The sequence below is a fragment of the Pteronotus mesoamericanus genome, unplaced genomic scaffold (genome assembly GCF_021234165.1).
Source record: "Pteronotus mesoamericanus isolate MK-2021 breed Mesoamerican mustached bat unplaced genomic scaffold, CSHL_Meso_final contig_25, whole genome shotgun sequence".
Classification (NCBI taxonomy): domain Eukaryota; kingdom Metazoa; phylum Chordata; class Mammalia; order Chiroptera; family Mormoopidae; genus Pteronotus; species Pteronotus mesoamericanus.
The window spans coordinates 12,322,601-12,343,532 of NW_026555105.1; the positions used below are offsets into that span (position 1 = coordinate 12,322,601).

The following is a 20,932-nucleotide window of genomic DNA, read 5'->3' on the forward strand; positions in this document are numbered from 1 at the left end:
GAGATGCCCTTTTCTCCCCTGCTCCCTCCTTCTCATCCAGTCAGGAAGGGGGGCCCGTCCACTTACCATCAGTCTCAGCCCTGGGATTAGCTCTGTCTTCTCTCCTCCGCCTTTCCCCCCCCACCGCCCCCCTCCTAACCTACCAGGGTGGCTGCCTGGTCTGCCTCCCATGCGTTTCTCTTCCTCATCCACCTCCCACTGAGATGCTGGAATAGTCCTTCAGAAGCACAAATTGGATCAAGTTAACTTTCCTGCTTAAAATTCGTCAATGGATCGCTGGCTTCCCACCACATTTATGTTCAGGCTTCTTAGCATGGAATTTAAGGCCCATCAGAATCTGGTCCTAACCCGTTTCTGGTTTTTTCTCCTTTCACTCTGCCCCCTCCCCAGATTTTACCCAAGTGCCCTGTGTGCTTTCTTCCTCATTCCTTCCTGAGCATTTCACTGTGGCATGCATTTGTTGGCTTTCCTCCTGTTTTGTTTCCTGCATGCTCTTTACTAGACTGTGAACTCCAAGAAATCGAGAGTATTGACACTAATAGGTTCCCCTTCCTGGGGACAGTGCCTGGCAATTAGTAAATACTAAAAAAAAAAAAAAAAAAAGTAAGTAAAAAGTAAATGGGAAGGTCTGTTTTGCACACCTGGTTGATGCCTGGAACTGTGGAGGTGCCCCCCACAGGCCCTGCCCTCAGCTGGCCCCTGGTCTATGAGAGTGCTGTCCTGCCAAGGTGAAAATGCCCTATCTCTGTGCTGTCCAGATAGCCACTACTAACTACATGTGGCTATTGAGCCCTTAAAATATGACGAGTGTTTTCAAGGAATTGATTTTTTAAAAGTTATGGATAGTAGCTCCCAATTTAGATGGTGCGGGTGTATAGGAAGAGCATTCAGAAAAAGAAAACAAAATGCTGATGATCCTGTGTACTTGGTCAGAGGTTGCTTTGAGAGCTCAGTTGTAAAGGCATCCATTGGTCACCTGGTGCAGGGAGAGCTTCTTGGATGAGGGGGAATTTGCTTAGCAGCAAAGGGATGGTGTGACCCAGGAGGAAGCAGTGTATGCAGGAGCCAAGGCAGAGAAGGTGGACAATATGCACAGGGAACCACAGAGGGCAGCGGCAGAGAGGCAAAGAAGCAGGCAGGTGCCAGGTAAAAAAGCCTTCACTTGGGGTTTGGACTTAGTCCTGATAGGTGCGGGGAACTTTTGGTAGGCACATGCAGGACCATTTCCCATCCTTCAGTGGGATGCATCAGCTCCTCCGCAGCTCCCACTCTGTCCTGGCCACTCCTCTGCCAGGGACTTGCGTTTCAATCCCTACCAGCCTGTGACGCCCTCGTGTGGCTCCTGCCTCAGACCTTTGATCTCTTATACTCTTCCTGCCACAGCTGACTCCCCACTTGGGTACCTTGGAACAGCAAAGGCTCCTGGAATCAGATCCAACCTTATGCATTTGTCTCACTGGATACCCTTGAGCCAGTTACCTCACTTCTCTGATCTTCAGGCTGCTTCTTGGTAAAATGGGAATACCCAGGCCACAGATTGTTTTGAAGGTCAAAGAAGCTAAAATGTGTAAAGTACAACTGGCTGTCATTCAACTTGCCCCGTGGCTTGGCTAAACCGTTGGGATGGGACTGGCTGCCTGCCCCGGCCGCTATGGGGTGGAGTCCTCTCCAAGCACCTGTTTGCTGGGTTTCCTCTAACACCATTGAAGGTGCTGGGAAGCATATGACATATCAGGGGATGTGCAGTTATTTCCAACGGTGTCCTCAAATCCTCGAAACGATCTTACCTTACAAATGGATCCCCAGGTTTGAGCACATTTCACAAACACCAGATCGAGCAGATAAGTCCCGGGTGTCTCAGCTGCTGAAGGGCCAGAGAGCTGAGGTCAGCAGTGCCCTCAGGCTGGAGGAGATGCACCTTTATGGTGTGAAATCAAAGCAAAGCAGATCCAAAGCCCCCTCAGGAAGGGGCATGGGGACCCACGTGGTCTCCCTTAACTGAGGCCTTATAAACACTGGGACCAGAGTGAGTAGACAGTCAAACCAAGCAGGAAAAGTGAGATCAGATCCTAGGAGATGAGTCACATTTATCTGTTCACTTGTTCACGTGTTTATCAATTCATTTACTAATTAAGTCAGTAAATACCTAATTTGAATTTAAGCAAACATCCATGTATATGCCAGACACTGCTGAGCACCGAAGATCCAGAAATAAGCAAAACAGGCTGCATGCAGCTGAAATACTAATGGCAGAGATGGCTCTGTACAAACAGTGCCACGGACACTAATGATGGACTTATTAGTTGCAACCAATTCTTAGTGGAACCATGTCACGTCACCATCTCCTCTCTGATTTCAGCAGTAGCCGTGCTGGACAGCTCCACGGGTAGTTGCAGATTCCCGCCTTTTTTCTGCTTTGCTTCAGTTCTTTCTCGAAAACCCCATGGATCTTGCTTAGGCTGAGCTGGCAGGTCAGAAACCTTTAACTCCGCAGAGGCAGCCTTCAGCCAGTGGGGATGGGGGTCTAGGCATCCTATACTGTTCCTCACACATCCCCACCAGAACTGAGCCTCTATGTCCCAAATGTGAGCCAGCTTGGCAGTGCACACTCTGCTGGGGTTTTCTCCTTCCTTCCATGTCTCACTCTCCTGTGAGAGAAGGCTCAGACACAGACTAGGGAGTCCAGAGATGAAGTTAGAAAAACTGAAAGGAGGCCAGTAGAACAGCAGCGAGAAGATGCAGGGAGAGAGGCGCATGGTGAGATTGGATGAGAGAGCCAGGTAACACAGGCTTTGTTATTATCAGAGTCAGGAGTTTTACTCTAAGATCAATGAGGAGTAAAAAATTAGAAAAAGGATTTTAAGCAAGTAAACAATATGGTCCATCTTTTTTATTTCTATTTTTTTAAAAAAGGACTTTCCAGCGTCGGTGTGGAGAACTGATGGGAGAGGACAAGAGTGGTTCAGAGAGACCAGCTGGAAGACAGTTACGGGTGTCTGGGTGAGGCAGGAAGGTGAACTGAGTGAGAGTAGCTGTGGCGATGGAGAGCAAACTTGGAGGAGGTAAAATGGACGAGCCTTGGTGATGACTCCTCTGCGGGGCCCATGGTGGGTGTAAAGGAAAAGCCATTGGCCAGGGCGACTCCCAGGTTTCTGGGTTAGTTAATGGGGTGGATAACGGTGCCATTCTCTGAGCTAAGGACACTGAGAGGGGGAGGGGAGGGTCCAGAAAGACCCTATATCCAGGAGAGGCCAACGATGGTGAAGGTGGTCTGGAAACCAAATGAAAGAGTTAGGAACCAACTGGACATGGACAGGCTGGCACTTGATGTGTGGTCCAGAGGAGCAATAGGGGCCTCTGAGGGACCTTCTCCAAGTCAGTCAGGATGTGTGGATTGCTTTCACGGACTTCCTGAGGCTTGGCACACAGAGGGTGCTGCTCCAGCTTGGAGGACAAGGCATATGACAGACCACATACTAGAAGACCAGGTTACATGGCAAATGGCTTCTAAGGTCATTGCCAGTTATCACTCCCTAATGAGAATCCACGAGCCCTTTGCCTTTGACAGGTGCAGCTAGTTAATACCATAGACACTTAAATACACAATGATTAGCTACAGTACAGATTCGTGATCCAGCCATGTTTTAAAGAAATAAGAAACATCATTGGGAAGACAAAGAAATGACTGCCAAATATCCTTCGGGGTTCCTTTAATAGCTGTGAAGCCCAGAGGGAGAGCGCATGAAACAACCACAGGAGGGTTTGCTGGTCAGTGAAGCTGCAGTAAGCAAAACTGGCATCATTACCATCTGATTCTCAGACACCAGCCTACGATGGTGTCCAATTAGGACAAGGACGTGAAAATCTAGAGGACTTACCAACATGGGGCAGCCTGAGGAGTACCTGAATCCCTGTCCATGAGGGCAGAGATGAGAAACTGAGATTTCATTTAGACGCTCTTTCTCTAAACATCACTGGTTTTGTTTAGTTCCCAGCTCTCTGGGCCACCTCTAGGTCTGAAGATGAGGAGTATAATGCATCCCACTTTGGGGTGGGGGGTGGACAAGAGGCATTCCCACATTAATCGCAAGGAGACTTAGCTCTGCAAGTCATAGCACTTGCAGCCAAGCCTAAAAGCACGCTGGGACTTCATCACACCAGGCTGAAAAAGAGGAGAAGCCAGATACACGAAGAAACAACCACAAATAAGGAATAAGGAGATAAATGCTGCTCCAGAGCTATTCCCTGTGGTGCTGTCTCACGGTGTGTATACAGTGACTGAGGGGACATGTACCTATGATTAATGAAACATGCAAGTACCACCAGTGGGATCAGCCAAGGAGATAGGGTCAGTCTGGTGAGGGGGACACCGAGCTGCAATCAGAAAGATCATCCAGGAAAACAAAGGGAAAGTAGGGTGATGCCCGCATAATTTAGGTGGGTTTGCATCTACTTCCATTCATCCTAATTGCATTACGGGTTTCCTTTGATCAGCACCCCAAACAACCCAGCTTACCAAGCATTAGCGCTGAAGTTAAAGGAGTCTGGATTACACTCCTTAGGCTCAAACCAAGGAAGAAAAACAGGTGTTTCAGGGAGAATATTTTAAAAGGCGCAGGAGCAGTTGCTGGAACATGAGGGAGGAAAGAGTGTTCTATTTTGGACCGCCTACCATCTGGAAGGATGAGCTGAGACGGTTACAGGCATGAGGGAAAGCAGAGAGTGGTCGTCATGTTCACCTCCTACCGCAGGCGCTATTTAAATTCCACAGGGCTGGAGTGGCAGAGGCATCGAGCAGGGGTTTTAGAGCCAGGCTTCACATTCAGGTGGTGTTTGAAGCCTGGGAGGAGTAAGTGACCTTGTCCAGGGAGAATGTGTACAAGGCGAGGTGAGGAGTAAGACAGAGCTCCATGAACTCCAAGGAATCACAGAGATCGAGAAGGATGGGCCAGAGAGGTAGAAGAAGAACCAGAGTTAAAGCAAGAGAGCCAAGGCAGAATTGTTTTAAAAAAGAAAGATGATCAACATTTTGCAGAATAATCTTCTCTAAGAACTCTGAGGAGGTCTTATAGTAGAAGACAGATGCGTGAGTTGATAGGGGACCGTAGGAAAACCAAGACGATGAGACCAACAGAAGTGCTTGAAAATGGACCATATAGTCCAGACTTGATTTAAAAGCTTGTGAAGGTAGATGTGCAGATAACAGAGATATTGAGAACCAGACAACCCCGGCGCTGTTTAAGACTCTTACAGAGGATACAAAGCAGGGAGAGGCTGGACAGACAGGAAGTGGTATTCAGGGAGTAAGATGATCAAAGGTAAGGCTTCAGTGATGGAACCCTGCCGTGGGATAATATGGCTCTGGGTGTGACTCTGTCGGCAGTATGGTGGATGGATGGTCATGGGTTCAAGGTGAAGGTCTCTGAAGCCCAGTATTTCAAGGAAAGCAGAGGCCAGCCTATGGATAGAAAGACAGTCTAAAAAGAGTTCTTGTAATGCTAATCCTCTCACCCTGGGGAACTGCTTGAGGTATAGCACACAGAGGGTGCTGTGTCAGCTTGGAGAACAAGGACTATGAGGGAATAAATGCTAGAAGACAGTGTAACACGGCAAATGGCTTCTAAGGTCATTGCAAGAGCAACAGTACCTTCTCCTGGGTCTCACTTTTTCTCCCAGTTGCTCCTGCTTTTACTTCTCACACTGTTCTCGGCCCTGTGACAGTTTGCTTCACTGCTTTGTCTCAGATCTTGCCTAGTGGATAGTGGATGACTCAGTCTCTGTGTTTGCAGCCACCCAAAGGTCAGACTTGCAAGTCGGCCTCCATCAAGTGCATTTCTATAGGCTGATCTGTTGATGTTCTTCTGAGCTAGTGCATGGATTTGTGCCATGTTAGAATCCAAGGAGGTTTGCTCTCATCCAGAGAACATTCTGCACAGGGCTGGCCCCCGTTCCTGCGGCTGCTCGGGGGGCTGCCTCCTCTTGGCAGCACTGAGAGAGGTGATCCTGAAAGCCCTGGCTTTTTAGTAGGAAATGAACAACTTAAAGTTTAAAGTCTCAACCACTAGGCAGAAGAAACAGGTGCTTAACCCACTTGTACCACACAACCTATTTTTTTCCCTAAGTACATTTCTACTTGGTTGTAGGCTCACTAAGCAATTTATAAAGATTATAAAGGTAAAAAAGAAATAAGTATTTATGGGGAGGGCAAGGGGTGGCAACCTAGTAACACAAGAAGTCTTCAAGGGGAAGACTTTAAATCTACACTGTCCAATACTGTAGCCAGAGCTACATGGGACACTTAAATTTAAATTAATTGAAACTGAATTAAATTAAAACTTGTTCATTGGTTGTATTGTCCACATTTCAAGTACTCAGTAGCCACATGTGGCCAGTGGCTACCATATTGAATAGCATTCCTACCCTCGCAGAAGATTCAATATTAGTATCCTGCTCGAGACCCCAGGAGCGCTGGTGAGAAAAGGTGAAGGCCCACGTTTGGTGTCAAAGAGACTACAACGTAGGCTTTTGAGGCCACAGGTAAAAAGCCAGGAATCCTGTCAGGAGAAATAAGAAATATAATGGAGGCTTAGAGAGAGGCATAAAATGTAAGTCCTCAAAGCCAGAGAGGGACCTGTGGCTGGGCTGACTTGCGGCAGAGATGCTCACCTCCTGAACCAGACTTCCCAAATTCCACTACACCACCCTCGCCGGGGATAAAATCTGGAAAATGGTTTAGCCCGAGTTTTCAAACCTTAGTGAACATCAGAATCACTTGGAGAGCTAGGAAATAGATTCCTACCCATCCTGGGGATAAAGGGAATAGGCCTGAGAATCTGCATTTTGCACACACTCCCAGATGTTGGTGACCCTTCTGGTCTTCAACCACAACGTGAGCACTACTGGTTTATTCTGTAGGTGGCCTCAGGGACTGAGAAGGGGACTGTCCAGGGGACAAAGTATTTCCTTCCATGGTGCCAGTATCTGGGCATTCTCGCAACATGGGGGAGCCATTGTTTTGCATTTTATTGTCAAGTCGCCCCTGTTGGTTTTACAGCATTTGATATGTCTTTTGTGGTGCATGTTTCAGCGGGAGGATAATCCGTTTTAACTCCTACAAGCTGAACTAGGATCTCTGCCAGCCTACTTCTCTACCCCTGTTCATGTGCGGGCTGAAAACACGCCCCTATTTTCTTATGGTGCTGACCGTGACTTGCATCTGAAGTAATCCGTGTTGTGTTCTTGCATGCCGATATCACTTCTATGCAGATACGGGGCTTAGGGAGATGATAGATGTTTGGGGAGGCTGATCATCAGGATCCAAAAGGGATCTGTATTCTTTTGTGGAAGGCCAGCACAGCATGGGAGAAATAATCCATTTCCAACTTTCACGCCATAAGAAGTCCCATATTTTCTTAGATCAGACAAAATACACTGAGTGCCAAATGCTGCTGCTATATGGGCATGTCACTCAGCTGGTTTGGAATCTGTATGCACTGTCCCCCCGGGCCAGTTTTGATTATGTTCTTTTTCCTTTTATTGCAGTCAGCAAATTTGAATTTGCTATTGTGGGTAGAGCAGGAAGACGAGGGGAAAAGAATGAAGGTTTTTAACCTTTAGAAAGTTCAGAGGTTCAGTCTGAATAAGCACAAAAACTTTCAGTGTGCCTCTGAATTCATTGAATTTGCAGAACTGCTCAGAATCCCAAGAGAACTACCTTGCTCGTAGGATTCAGGGTCTGCTTTGTAGCTAAAAAGCAGAGCAGAAATTATGAGAAAGGAGCAGAATTAGAGTAAGTGGGAAGAGGAATCAATGTAAAAAAAAAAGGGGGGAGTTTGGTTCCAATCCAGGCTAAGTTTCAGCCTATTGTTCACTTTCTTCACTTCAAAGCCATCTGCTCCCAGATAATGTCTCCCCTGCTAGGACACCCTGTTCCTGCCTAATTGAAATTAGTTTCCAAGAATAGTTGTCTAAAGCAGTTTCCAATGGTGGGAATGTTTTGAAAGTCACAATAGGAGTTGAAGCTCTGGGATGCAGATTCGACGCATGAGCCAGATGTTCAAAGGCATCACACGGTCTACAACAGCCTTCACGTTTCCAAAGCCAGGAGCCCTCTCATTGGCCTCTGCAACTCACAAATGGCTCCTTTGAAACCGGCACCATCTCTCCATCAGGGAACCGTGGTACCACAAGTGTGACAGGAAACAATCACTTCCATTCAGGCTTAGAGCAGTGTGTTTCCCAGGCTTAATTATACCACAGGTATATAAATTACAGAAACATGTTAATGCTCCCATGATTAAAATTATAGAGTGCCTAATTGAAAAAGCATAAACTGAATTGAAGAATTCCTAATTATAGTTTGCTTTGAGGTGTTAATTTCCTCCATAATGAATGCATAATTTCTTGGAACCTACAGAGGTGGCCTCTTGCATCGGCACGTAGGTTGCAGGAAGATTGGAGAAGGTTGTTACCTTTCAGTTCAGGAAGTTAACAAGAAAGCCTTGGTTCAGTGGGATAGCCCACTGGGGAAGGAAGCCTGGGGAGGAGGTGTCAGTGGTACAGATGCCAAACCAAGCTTCCGCCTAGTGGGCACTGGGACAGCGGACAGATGGGGGACCCTCAGAAGACTTTCCCCTTGCCTTTTTCTCCCCTCTTCAAAGTCTCAACTTTCATCCCAGTTGGTTTTGGTAAATTTTGTGCCTGTAACACAAGGGTTTCCAAAGTTTGGTCCTGAACCAATAGTATTACCTGGGACTTTGTTAGAAGTGTAAATGCTTAGGCCCCACCCCCGACCCTCAGAGTCCGGAACTCTGGGGCTTGGCAACCTGTGTTTTAACAAGGCCTCAGGGAGATCCAAAGAAAAGTGAGAAGTGGGTGATAGATACCCAGAGTCACAGCCAGAGATTCAAGAGGCTGCTTGCCCAACTCATATCGCCTTTGAGAGCTGTAGGTCTTGTCTGTAGGTTCTGATGAAGACTCAAACACATAAGCTTGCACATTTCTTTTATTGTTGTCGTATAGTTTTCATCCATGTCTTTGCCGGCAATGGGTTTTCTAAGCATTACAGAACAGGAAGCTGAGCCACCACTGAGAGCGCCTTCCGGGTGAGTCATGACTTTGCTAATGCTAAGTCTGGCTGTAGAGTGAGAGAGGGGACTCCTACATGTCTGAAATAATTACTGTTAATGACATAGATCGTTCGTCTGTATTCTCCTGAACAGTGACATGAATTCTAAGTATAAAAGGCCATAGCTCATAAAAAAAATAGCCTCCCCTTCCATAGTGACCCAAGCATCCATGAGCCCCTCATTAGGGACTCTGGGGGCGAGAGGAAGTTGCCCTAAGACACACTATATCTGCCTCTCTGTTCAGATGCCTTGGTTTTCTCAGGTTCCTGTTTCCTAGTCTGAACACATCAGAAACTGTGTGTGTGTGTGTGTGTGTGTGTGTGTGTGTGTGTGTGTGGTAGGTTATAGCCAATTCATAGCCGTCTGGAACAATAAACTTATGTTCTTGGTTTATAGCATTTCATCAAGTTTTTGCATAATTCTTAACCATTCCCATATGGCTGAAAATTTGGGTCATTTCCAGTTATTTGTTGTTATGAATAACCCAGCAATAAACATATTTATTCATGTTTTTCCTTTGGTATTGTATCTTTAAATAGGAAAAAATCCCCAGGAGTAGAATTACTGAAATGAATAAAATGGAACTAAAATGTATTGAGTGCCTACTCTTATATGCCAAGCACTGACAGCCAATTCATATATATTAACCTTTTTCATTCTTTAATTAAAAAATCTCAAAGTAACCAGTGCATGTAGTTGAGAAATCAAGTAGTCAAATCATTTCTTGCTTCACCTTCTTCAACGCCCCCCCCCCCACCGCCCAGTCCTGTGCCCCAGGGACAACTGCATTTTAATTCTTTCCCATTTCTTCTGGGAATTGGCAATGTCACTATATAATGTGTTTTTTTAAAGTTATTGATTACAGACATTATCTATTTACTTCCCGCTATTATAGATGAGAATTTGGTTGTCTTAAATCATCCAATTCCTCCCTTCCAGCTTCCTAATGTAGTTATACCCCTATTTTTAGTTAAATAAATACACAGTTGCTAATTTTGTAATGCTATAAAAGCAGGTCACTTCAGTACCAAGTGGTATGCTGCTTTTTTAACAGTATTGTATAATTAACTTAAAGCTTACTATGTACTAGACACTATTTTAAGTCCTTTACATATATTAACTCAGTTAATTCTTATCAAAACCCTGTAAGGTAAGCCTTGGCCAGGTGGCGCAATTACTTGGCGCGTCATCCCATACACCAGAAGGTCGCGGGTTTGATTCTCGGTCAGGGCACACACCTAGGTTGCAGGTTCAATCCCCAGTCAGAGTGTGTATGGGAGGCAACCGATCAGTGTTTCTCTGCCACATTGATTATTCTCCCTCTCACCCCCGCTCTAAAATCAAGAAACATATCCTCAGGTAAGGATTAAAAAAAAACCCTATAAAGTTAAAACAAGTCTTATCCCTATTTTAAGATGAAAAACCAAGTAACCAAAAGGATAAATATCGTATTTGGCCATGTATAATGTGCCCTCACATTTTTGGCCCAAACTTTCAGGAAAAAAAGTCTTTCGTTTTAATTTTTAATTCAATTTTTTATTTATTTATATTTAGAAACTTGTTTTTTGTATTATAAAGGAATTTTAGCATTTATTTTTGAACATATATGGTACAAGGAATTATATGTAACAAACAATTACAAAACACCAGATCAGATACAAGGTATTTCAGGTACTGCCCATGTATAATGCACATCCTTATTTTTCCACTCAAAAATTTGAGCAAAAAGTGCACATAATACACAGCAAAATACTGCAACTTACCTGAGGTCCTTCAGCTTGTAGCAGTTGATGTGGAGTTTGCACGTCGCAGCCTGCCTCCACAGTCTGAATTCTTAACCACAGTGCTATCCTCTCATCTTGTTGAGTTGTGTTTTCTTTAAATTCATCATTGAATTTAAAATTATTCTATTTTATTCAGGCAATATTTTTATTATACTATTCATACATTTTTCTACCTACAGAGTTCTCTCATTTCAGTTTTACTATTAAATTCTCTTTTTTCTTTCCATTTTCTTTCTGTTCTTTCGGTCTTTTCATCTTGTTTTCTAGACAAATACCAACCCTTGTCTAGCATTTGTTTAAAATTTTAGCAATCATAATTTTTCCTTTTCAAAGCTATTTACTGTTCTGTAAATGTTTTTTTATTTCCTCATGACATCACTTCTTGTTTATTGAAGCAATCATTTCTTAAACTTTTCTGAGGATACTGTTTTGATCTGGAGAGAGAGAAGAGGGAGGAAGGGAGAGGAGAAGAAAGAGAGAGACTTTTCTGACTCTCGTATTATCTCTATTTCCTCTGGAGTCATTTTATTGCATTTGAAGTGACTACTCTATTTCATGTTGGAGCATTTTTCACCTAACCAGGAATCCTCAGTAATCAATATTTAAAAGTAAGGTGTTGTAAAAGTTAACTAGAGGTGCTGTGTTTTGGAATATGAAGGCATCCCAGCTCTCCAAAGATGACTTCCTATCTCTTGCCTGAGGTATAGCAGATATGTAGAGTCCCATGTTTAAGACTTTGATTTTTCATGTACAGACTTTTGCTCAAAACTCCTGTTTGCAGCCCTACAGTTCACTTGTACACTCTCCACACTTTATTGCTCCAAGATCCATTGGGCAAATCAACTCCTATTACTCACATCACCTTGCAGTTGGGCTTTCTTTATCTTGCTAAGCCAGACCCTCTCCTCTGACCATTTTTAGTCGTCCAGAATTTTTTTTTGAATCCTCTCACCACTAATGGCCTAATGGCCTTTTTCATGTTCTCTTTTTTTCGTACGGATTTTTATGCTTTTTAAAAAATCTTTTACTGTCATTTTAGTAGGATCTCAGTAGAGACAGGAGATAAATGGAGTGCATTAAATCTTCCACTTTTAACTAGATGTTCAGACAGTAATCATTTATGGAGACATTATTATTGTCTTCAGATTTTCAAATGTCCTTTAAATATTTAAAGGAAGGTCCCACAGCTAGTAAGTTTCAGAGCCAAAATTCAAATTTAATGCAGATTTTAGAATCTGTGCTCTTTGTGTTCCTGGGTCATAAAGATGTTTATGAACCTTGAAGAGCCATTGCAAATTATTTCCCCAATTTGATGAATCCATTTACTGGGCTGCTGGAATTATATGATCCTACCAGTTTCACCACAACTTCACAGAGATGGCCTGTTATAATTTACATTTGCTTTGATAATTTAATGAGTTTTAAATGGAAGCATATTATCATTTTGGTTTGCATTTCTCGGCTTACTTTTGAAATTTCTTTTTTGCAAGTTGTCTTTTTAACATCCTTTTCCCATTTACCAATGGTACTTGTTCTCAACCATAATTCATTTTTCCCCAGAGGCACTGTTTGGAGGTCTTTTTGGTTATTACGAATTAGAAATGGGGCTACTACTGGCATCTAGTTAGTGAATAGAAGCCAGGGATCCTGCTAACATCCTACAATGTGTATAGGACCGCCTCCACAACAAAGAGTATCCAGCCAAAATGCCAGTAGTGCCAAGATTGAGAAGCCCTAGCTTCTCAATCCTGATAGCCTTTTCTATTCTTTAAATTTTTTTGTTTTTTTCCTATTGTTTATTTTTTCTTTTGATTTAATCTTTACTGTATTTTTCATTACTATTTAGTCCCCTTATACCTCCCTCCCCCCGGCAATCACCACACGGTTGTCCATGTGCATGAGTCCTTTTTCCTTTTTGCTCAATCCCTCCACCCCCACCACTAGCTGTCATCTGCTCTCCATCTATGAGTCTGTCTCTGTTTTGCCTGTTAGTTCAGTTTGTTCATTAGATTCCACATGTGTGTGAAATCATACGGTATTTGTCTTCCTCTAACTGGCTTATTTCACTTAGCAGAATGTTTTCTCCAGTCCATGCATACTGTTGCCAAGGGTAAAATTTTCTTCTTTTTTACAGCTGAGTAGAATTCCATTGTGTAATGAATGATTAAATTAAAAGTTCTTCATCTTTTTGGTCACAAGACCCCTTGAGAGTATAAAAAAATAATGAAGATCCCAAAGAGCTTTTTTTGTTCATGGGGGTTTTGTCCTATCAATATTTACAGTATTAGAAATACTGCAACTCATTTAAATATAATAGTAAATCCATTACATATTAATAGAAATAGCATGCTCTTGTCTTACAAAACAATAAAATTAGGGAGAACAGGTGCATTATTTCACATTTTTGCAAATATTTTTAATGTTTGGCTTAGTAGAAGATAATTGGATTTTCATATATTTTTGCATTTAATTTGTTGTCATGATCACACAGGTATGTAATTGGAAAAAAAAGAAATATTTTAATATAAGGCATTAAGGGTAATTGTAGCTATTCTCCTTTGATATTACACCAAAACTCAGAGAGTAGTAGTTTCCTAAAATTTAGTTACAATGAAACCATATTAGGGAACTTTTCACATTCTGTTACATTAAAATATATCAGTTTTGTGGCCCTTTGAATGGATATTTTATCCTTGATATTGATCCTTGATTTTGTATCATTATGCATTCCTTACTTCACTGAAAAAATTCACTGAATTACAAAAATCTTTGAAACGTTGACAGATTTTATGACATAATATCAAAATACCACATTTGCTAATTTCACCATCAGTATATCAATAAAGTTGTTAAATATTGGGAAACTGTCAAATTTACAGTGACAGATAAGTTTCTCAAATTTTAATTTTCTCTCGAAAGCTCTATTACAAACAAACACTTTCAGTTTCCATAGAGCAACAGATAAACTTTATTTACTTTAGAGGAAATGTTTACCAAATGTCCAATGTGAATAACTACAATGTGTCAGTCATTCTTTTTTTAAAAAATGGTCCTTCATTAAAAACGTGACTAGTTTAGCATGCAACTCAATCACAGGAAAGTTTTTCCTTAAGAAATCCTAGCACTTCAGTAACAGGAGATATGATTTATGCATGCTTCCCATTGTGTCACATGAATATTAAAAAGGCATGTACTCAAGTGTTGAAATTAACACTTTTTACTGCCTCATCAGGGACATTCTTAAGGTTTTTTTTATAGCAAGTTTTTATGTGCTGGTGAGGATACAATGACAAGTGCAGCCGGGTTGGGCACCACTGCCTTGATTCATGCTAAAGCACCAGCAGTTTTACCTGCTGTTGCATTTGCATTCAGTGCAAATATCAACACAGCGGAAAAAAAGAGAACTAAAGTCTTGGCACATTATTAAAATCGGTTTGATGTTCCAGAGTTACTAAAAGGGTCTTGGGGACCCCCAGGGGTTCATGGACCACACTTTGAGAACTGCTACATTAGGTGATGATACTGTATCCAGTGGTCTCACATTCACATCACAAATTCAGGGTGAAGCTTCCACAGGAGTGTCTCTGAAATGTGGTGGATGTACAGATACCTAGGTGAGCTTATTCAAATTCTTATTTCCAAGCCCCACATTCAGAGAGTCAGTGGGGCTCTGGAATTCACAGGTGATGCTGTTGTCACGTGGAGACCTGGCTCCTTCAGTTCTCTACACATAGGTGGTAAATTTCAGCTCAACACATTCCTACAGATAACCTCATCTTGAGTTACTGGTTCCCACAGGAAAAATGTTTTAATGAGTGTTATAACTCTTCTATTGCATTTATTTGCCCTATCTGGGACTATTATGCCAGTTATTGTGGTTAATTTAATGGTTAATTAATAATCGCTCCTTTTACCTTTTGAGAGCTTAGAAGGGCTTTTTGAGGATAATTGGTTTCAGATAGTCTTACAAAAAAGTGCTTGAGGATTTCACCTGGACACTTTCTTTTCCTTGTGCAAATGTCTTTGTGGCTTGTGGGGACATCCGAGGCACCCTATTGATTACTCTTTTAAAAACAGCCACTGTAGCATCTTCCTCTGTAGAAGCATCACTGTGAGTTTTCATTGTGAAGCTTGGAGCATGAATCCCTACTGAAGCTAGCCTTGTTCAACTTTATTTCTTTTTCTTTCCTTCCTTTCACAATATAAGGTGACTTTAGAAAACAACAATGACATTTCAGCGGAGAACTTGGCAGGAGGGTAAAGGAGTTGCTTCCCAGGACATCCGAGGAAGAAGGTAGCCATGGGAGGCCTGGGGTGAAGGAGACAGACTGGCTCTGCGCTGAGGGACATAGAGTGCTCCTGAACGTTTACTAAAAAACAGAACAGAACAAAACAAAAGGAAGATTTTCAGTTCCCTCAAGTGTTCTCTTTCACTTAATTCCTTTTCAAAATGTAATTCCTAAATGAATGAACCTGAGATCTTTTAAAATACAGGTTCAGCAGGAGATTTGGGATGGGGCCTGAGGGTCTGCATTAGCAGCACTTTCCTTGGTGATGAGGATGCTGCTGGCTCATGGACCACTGAGGAACAGGGTCCTGCAGCGTTCTGCTTCTCCCGGCTGGGGTCGATGGCCACTGCTGGCACCGAACACTCCTTATTACTTAAGTCTACATAATCTGTTTTAACGTTATTGTTTAAATGAGCTATCAACATTAGCTAATAAGAGCTGTTGGTCAGTGGTCACTGTAAACTGAGTCAACCCTCCTTCATATATTACTGGGTCCTGGATCGATGGAAGTGGCACTGCTGTTCAACATGAACCTAGAAAATCACCCTTCTGGAGTTAGGCCGGGAGGCGGTGTTCAGAAGTCAACATTACTCAATAAGCTAAAAGTGTATTAGGCATGAACTTTGACATGTCACCTATGTGCAGAAAGTCAGCCACCAATTAGAAATACGATACAACGGCTAGTTGTAACATATATTACACAATCATTTTTAACTCTTCACATTCCTGATTATCATTGATCCTCATTAAAATACTGAGGTGATTATAAGTATCACTTTATTTTATCATTTTATTTTAAATAAAATTGAATTTAGATTCATCATAAAAATAATATGTAGAATAATAATATAATAATAAAATAATAATAATAATAGAAATTATAGAATAAAAGAGGAAAATGTCATCTATAAAGCCACCACAAAATAGTAACACTTGGGGTAGGTTTTTATTTTATTTTTCACTAAATTAAAAAAACAGGCTGTACATCATATTTTGTCAAATACAGTTGACATTCAATATTACTTTAGATTAGTTTCAGGTATACAGCACAGTGAATAGACATATATACATACAATGTACGAAGTGATCGCCCCGATAAGTCTAGTACCCACCCGGCACCACACATAGTTACTATAACATTACTGACTGTATTTCCTGTGCTGTACTTTACATCCCTGTGCCTATTTTGTAACTGCCAGTTTGCACTTTTTAATCCTTTCCTCTTTTTTAGCCAGCCCCCCAACTCCCCTCCCCTCTGGCAACCACCAGTCTGTTCTCTGTATTTATGAGTGTGTTTCTGTTTTGTTTGTTTATTTCATTTTTAGATCCCACATATTAGTGAAATCACATGGTATTTGTCTTTGTCTGTCTGACTTATTCATATAGCATAACATCCTCTAAGTCCATCCATGCCACAAATGGTAAGATTTTATTCTTTTTATGGCTGAGTAATGTTCCATTTTATGTATGTACCACATCTTTGTCTAATCGTCTATTGATGGACACTTAGGTTGCTCCCAATATCTTGAGTGCTGGCAGGGATACGGAGAAAGGGTTGTACATAATTTTGATCCTCCCTTGCAAAGTTGCATTCTACAATACTTTTGCCACAGATCATATTAGCTATTATCATTTTAATGATGTTTATTGTGTACTTATTCTTTAAATAGCTAGATTTTTCTCCATACCATTTACTGGATACTCCTTGCAGTCTCACCGACAAGCGATGTTGCCTAAGCGTGTCTTTGCATGTATGCATTTCTGTGTATCCCTCTATATTCTCAGTTTACCTTTAATGTTCCATTAGATCTGCCTCTCTGTCAGTCACTGTGTCTACACCACCCATTTGTATTACAGGTTTACAAAACATTTTACTATCTAGTCCTCTTAATGATTCTTGTGTTCCAACAGTTCTTAGCTATTTTCACTCACTTGTGTTGCCCTGAGAATTTTAAAATCACTTTATCATGTTATCATAAATAATCCCCAATGGAGTTGGTTTAAATTGTATTAAAACTCTTAATCTCACATGGTTACTTTAATAAGAGCTTTCCCACAATGAAAGAAGCAAGCCTACTTGTTCATTTGAATCTACGATTTCTCAGAAAAACTGTGCAGATTTTTTCACATAGATGACAACCATAGCTACCTCGTTAAAATTGTATCTTGCTAGTATGAAGCTTGTGCTATCTTGTGCCGTCTTTTTCCCATTATGTTTGCTAACTGGATTTTGCTGGTATTTAGAGAAACTGTGTTGTCTGTGCGTATGCATGTGCGCGTGCATATTTTATCCATTTGATTTGCTGAAACCTCTTGTGAGTTTCTTTAATTAAATTTTAATAATCACATCATCTGTGAATAATGATAATTTTGTGTACTCCTTTCCAGTTGCAACAGCTCTTGTTTTGGTTTTATGTTCTGTTGCGTTTGGTAGAGCTTTCTGGGCAATGTTGCCAGATAAGGTTGACAGTTGACCAGTTTGTGATATTCCCAACGTCAAAGGCTAGGCCTCCATTAAATTTCTCCTATGTGCGATGTTAGTTATAGGTTTGAAATAGGTATTTTAAAACATGATAAGAAAAAATATCTCTAGTCTACCGTTTATCTTTGTGACTCTTAAAATCAGAAGCAGGTATTAAATTTTAGCAAATGCCTTTTCAGCATCTATTTATATGATCATACTGTTTTCTACTTGGACTTATTTATGTTTTGTCTCCCCAGGTTTTCTGTACCTAAATCTGTCTTGTGTACCTGAGGTAAATGGCCTGCTTATGGGGAAACAATCTAATAGTATATTAGAGGAACAAATTGCAACAATTTGAGATGCCTTTCCTCTTTTTCTCTTATCTAATTATTTATATAGCATGGGAATTATCAATTGTTGAAAGATTGAAAGAACTCATTGGAAAAGCCATCTGGCTCCAGTGTTGTTTATTCCAATTTTCTTTTTATTGAATGCTTAATTAATTTATTGTCATTCTTTTTTGTTTAATAACAAAGGCTTCTCATATTCTGAAAACAGGTTTGGTCCTATCCCATAAGCATTAAACATCGTCGTTCTTGTCAAAGTAGTTTCTAAAGAGAATGAAATTGTGGCTTTGATTTCCTATTTGATATGAGAGTTAATTGGGAAAATTCTTATCTTCCCCAGTTGGGAGTTTTTATTTGTTTAGAATTTTGGTTTAGTAATTTGTAGTTCTAACTCATTATGCAGAGATAATATAGAATATAGCTTTACTTATACAGAGGCATTATTGATTTTGGTGTAGGCCCCTTATAATTTTTATCCTCTATATCAAATGCGAGCCCTTACACATCAAAATATTGTTTCCTTCTTGTCATATTTTCTGGGAGTAGCTTTTCTAATTTGTTGTTTTGTATTTTCTATTCTTGCAGTCAGACATTTCAAATTTATACGTAGATACATCTGTTTTTTTTATCCCTTGTGAGTTGTTCTATTGTTGAAGCTTAAAATGATTATTTCCACTCAATATTTCTTTTTATTTCACACCTACAGGATGTTGCAAGAATGGTACAATAGACATCCACATCCTCTTCCCCTGGATTCACTAGTTGTAAACATTTTTGTCACGTTTGCTTTTTTTCTCTTATCTCTCAAATGGTTGCTAGGTTAGTTGTGGTCATCGTGTCTCTTTAAAACCTCTAGTCTTTATCGTGTATGATAAAGGTCAGTCTTCCAGGTAGCCACAGTGCAATCAGCACACTCAGGAAATTTAGAATTGGTATAATGCTAGTATCTAATATATAGCTCACATTCAAATTTCTACAGTTGCTCCAGTTAATTTGTCCTCGAAGGCTCTTTAAAATTCAATCCAGGATTATTTATTAATAAAACTTGTCTCTTTTCCATTGATTTGTGTTGTTTCTATTTCTATATGTAAAATCATAGACACACACACACACTTATCCCATAGTTTTTAAATCATACTACGGTCTCAATGGTATAATTATTCTAACTTCATAATATGCTTTAATATCGAGGAGTAGTTTTTAACCCTCATTCCTTTGTTTTAGAAAAAAGTTCTTAATCATATCTTCTTTTTTAAGCAAACAAATGAAAAAAAATCCCATTGAAATTATTGGAAATTTTAAATTAAAGTCATTCAAACCTTTAAGGCTCCCAAATGTCCCTTTACTGGCCTCATATTTTATACAATTTTCTTTTTCTTAAAGAAAACACATCATCTTTGGGAAGAATTGACATCTTTACAATATGTGATGCTCTCACCCAGGATGTCAGCATTTCTGTCCATTTATTCATCTTCAGTTCAACACATTATTTAACACCCACTCTGCCAAGCCCTGTACAAGAAGCTGGAGATATTCTTTTGTATGACTCAGTAGAGGATTTTTTCTTCCCATGTCAGTACTGTACATTTCTTATTTGTGTTTTCCTTAGCTATTTTTAAAGGACTCTGTTCTAACAGGATTTTCCCATTATATTCTCTAGCTTGTTTTTCATGGCATACAGTTTATTTATCTCTATCTTCTGTCAAACCGGTTTACTGAATTCTTTTACTAATTTTAAAAGTCCTTCAGTTGGTTCTCTACAATATATTAGGTCACAGTCATGTTATCTACAAATGGTGATAAATTGCTTTTCTTTCTAAAATGTATATCTCTTCTGTTTTGTGTCTTATTGCATCGGCCAGAATTATCCCATTTTAGAAGCAAGTCCTAGAGGTAAAGTGACTTGCTCAGCATGTCAGAGCTACTGAGTGGTAAAGCCAGAAATAAAACCTCAACCTTGTCTTTCATTTCAGAGCTGCGTTAGAAAAGGTCACCAAATCAGGGTCATCTATCCAAATATCAACCAACTGGCCTCATATCTGTCCATCTATCTAGTTGCTTTTTCCCGAAGAAAGGTTGACATTTGCAGTGTTTACTCTTTTAAAATGACTTAACCGCCCTGGCCAGTGTGGTTCAGTTGGTTAGAGCAATGTCCCATAACCAAAGGTCTGTGGTTCGATTCCCAGTCAGGGAACATACCTGGGTGACATGTTTGATCCCCAGTCCAGTCCAGTCACGTACGATCCCTGGTCTGGGTGCGTACAGGAGGCAAGATTTCTCTCTTGCATTGATGTTTCTCTCTCTAAAAAATAAAACAATGAGAAAATGTCCTCAAGTGAGGGTAAAAAAAAAATGACTTAAACTCTTAGGTGCATGTACGCGCGCACGTGCGCGCGCACACACACACACACACAGAGTGCAGGTGGTGATGATAAATGATGTGGAGAAAACTAAAGCAGGGACATGTAATAGGCTATGTTGGGGCTGGGGTTGCTATTTTAAACAGAGTGGTCAGGTAACACATTACTGGCAGATGTGAAGAAGCAAGCCTTTCAAAGGCTATATATGTATGAGGCAAAGCATCCCAGGCCTAGAGGATAACAAATGCAAAGGTCTTGAGATGGAAGCATGTCTACAGGGTTCAAGGAACAGCAATATGGAGAATTAGAAGAGGTGAGGTTGGATAGTTCATAAGAAAGGGCCTAGAAGACATTATAAAGATGTTGCCTTTTACTCCAAGTAAAGTGGGAGCGATAGGAAGGCTTTGAGCACAAGGCATTCAGGAACTGAGTCATGTTTTTGAAGTGTCACTCTAGCCACTGTTTTGAGAATAGAATGTTGAAAGTAAGAGTGGAAGCAGGGAGACCATCTATAGCAGGGAGGCTATTTGCAATAAACTAATTAAGAGATGATGAGGGCT

General features: G+C 40.9%; 1 protein-coding gene across 1 annotated transcript in view; it reads left to right on the forward strand.

The window, feature by feature from the left end:
- PTPRT (protein tyrosine phosphatase receptor type T) overlaps positions 1 to 20,932 on the forward strand; it is a 668,669-nt gene that overhangs the window by 443,227 nt on the left and 204,510 nt on the right. The gene's annotated exons all lie outside the window — the stretch shown is intronic.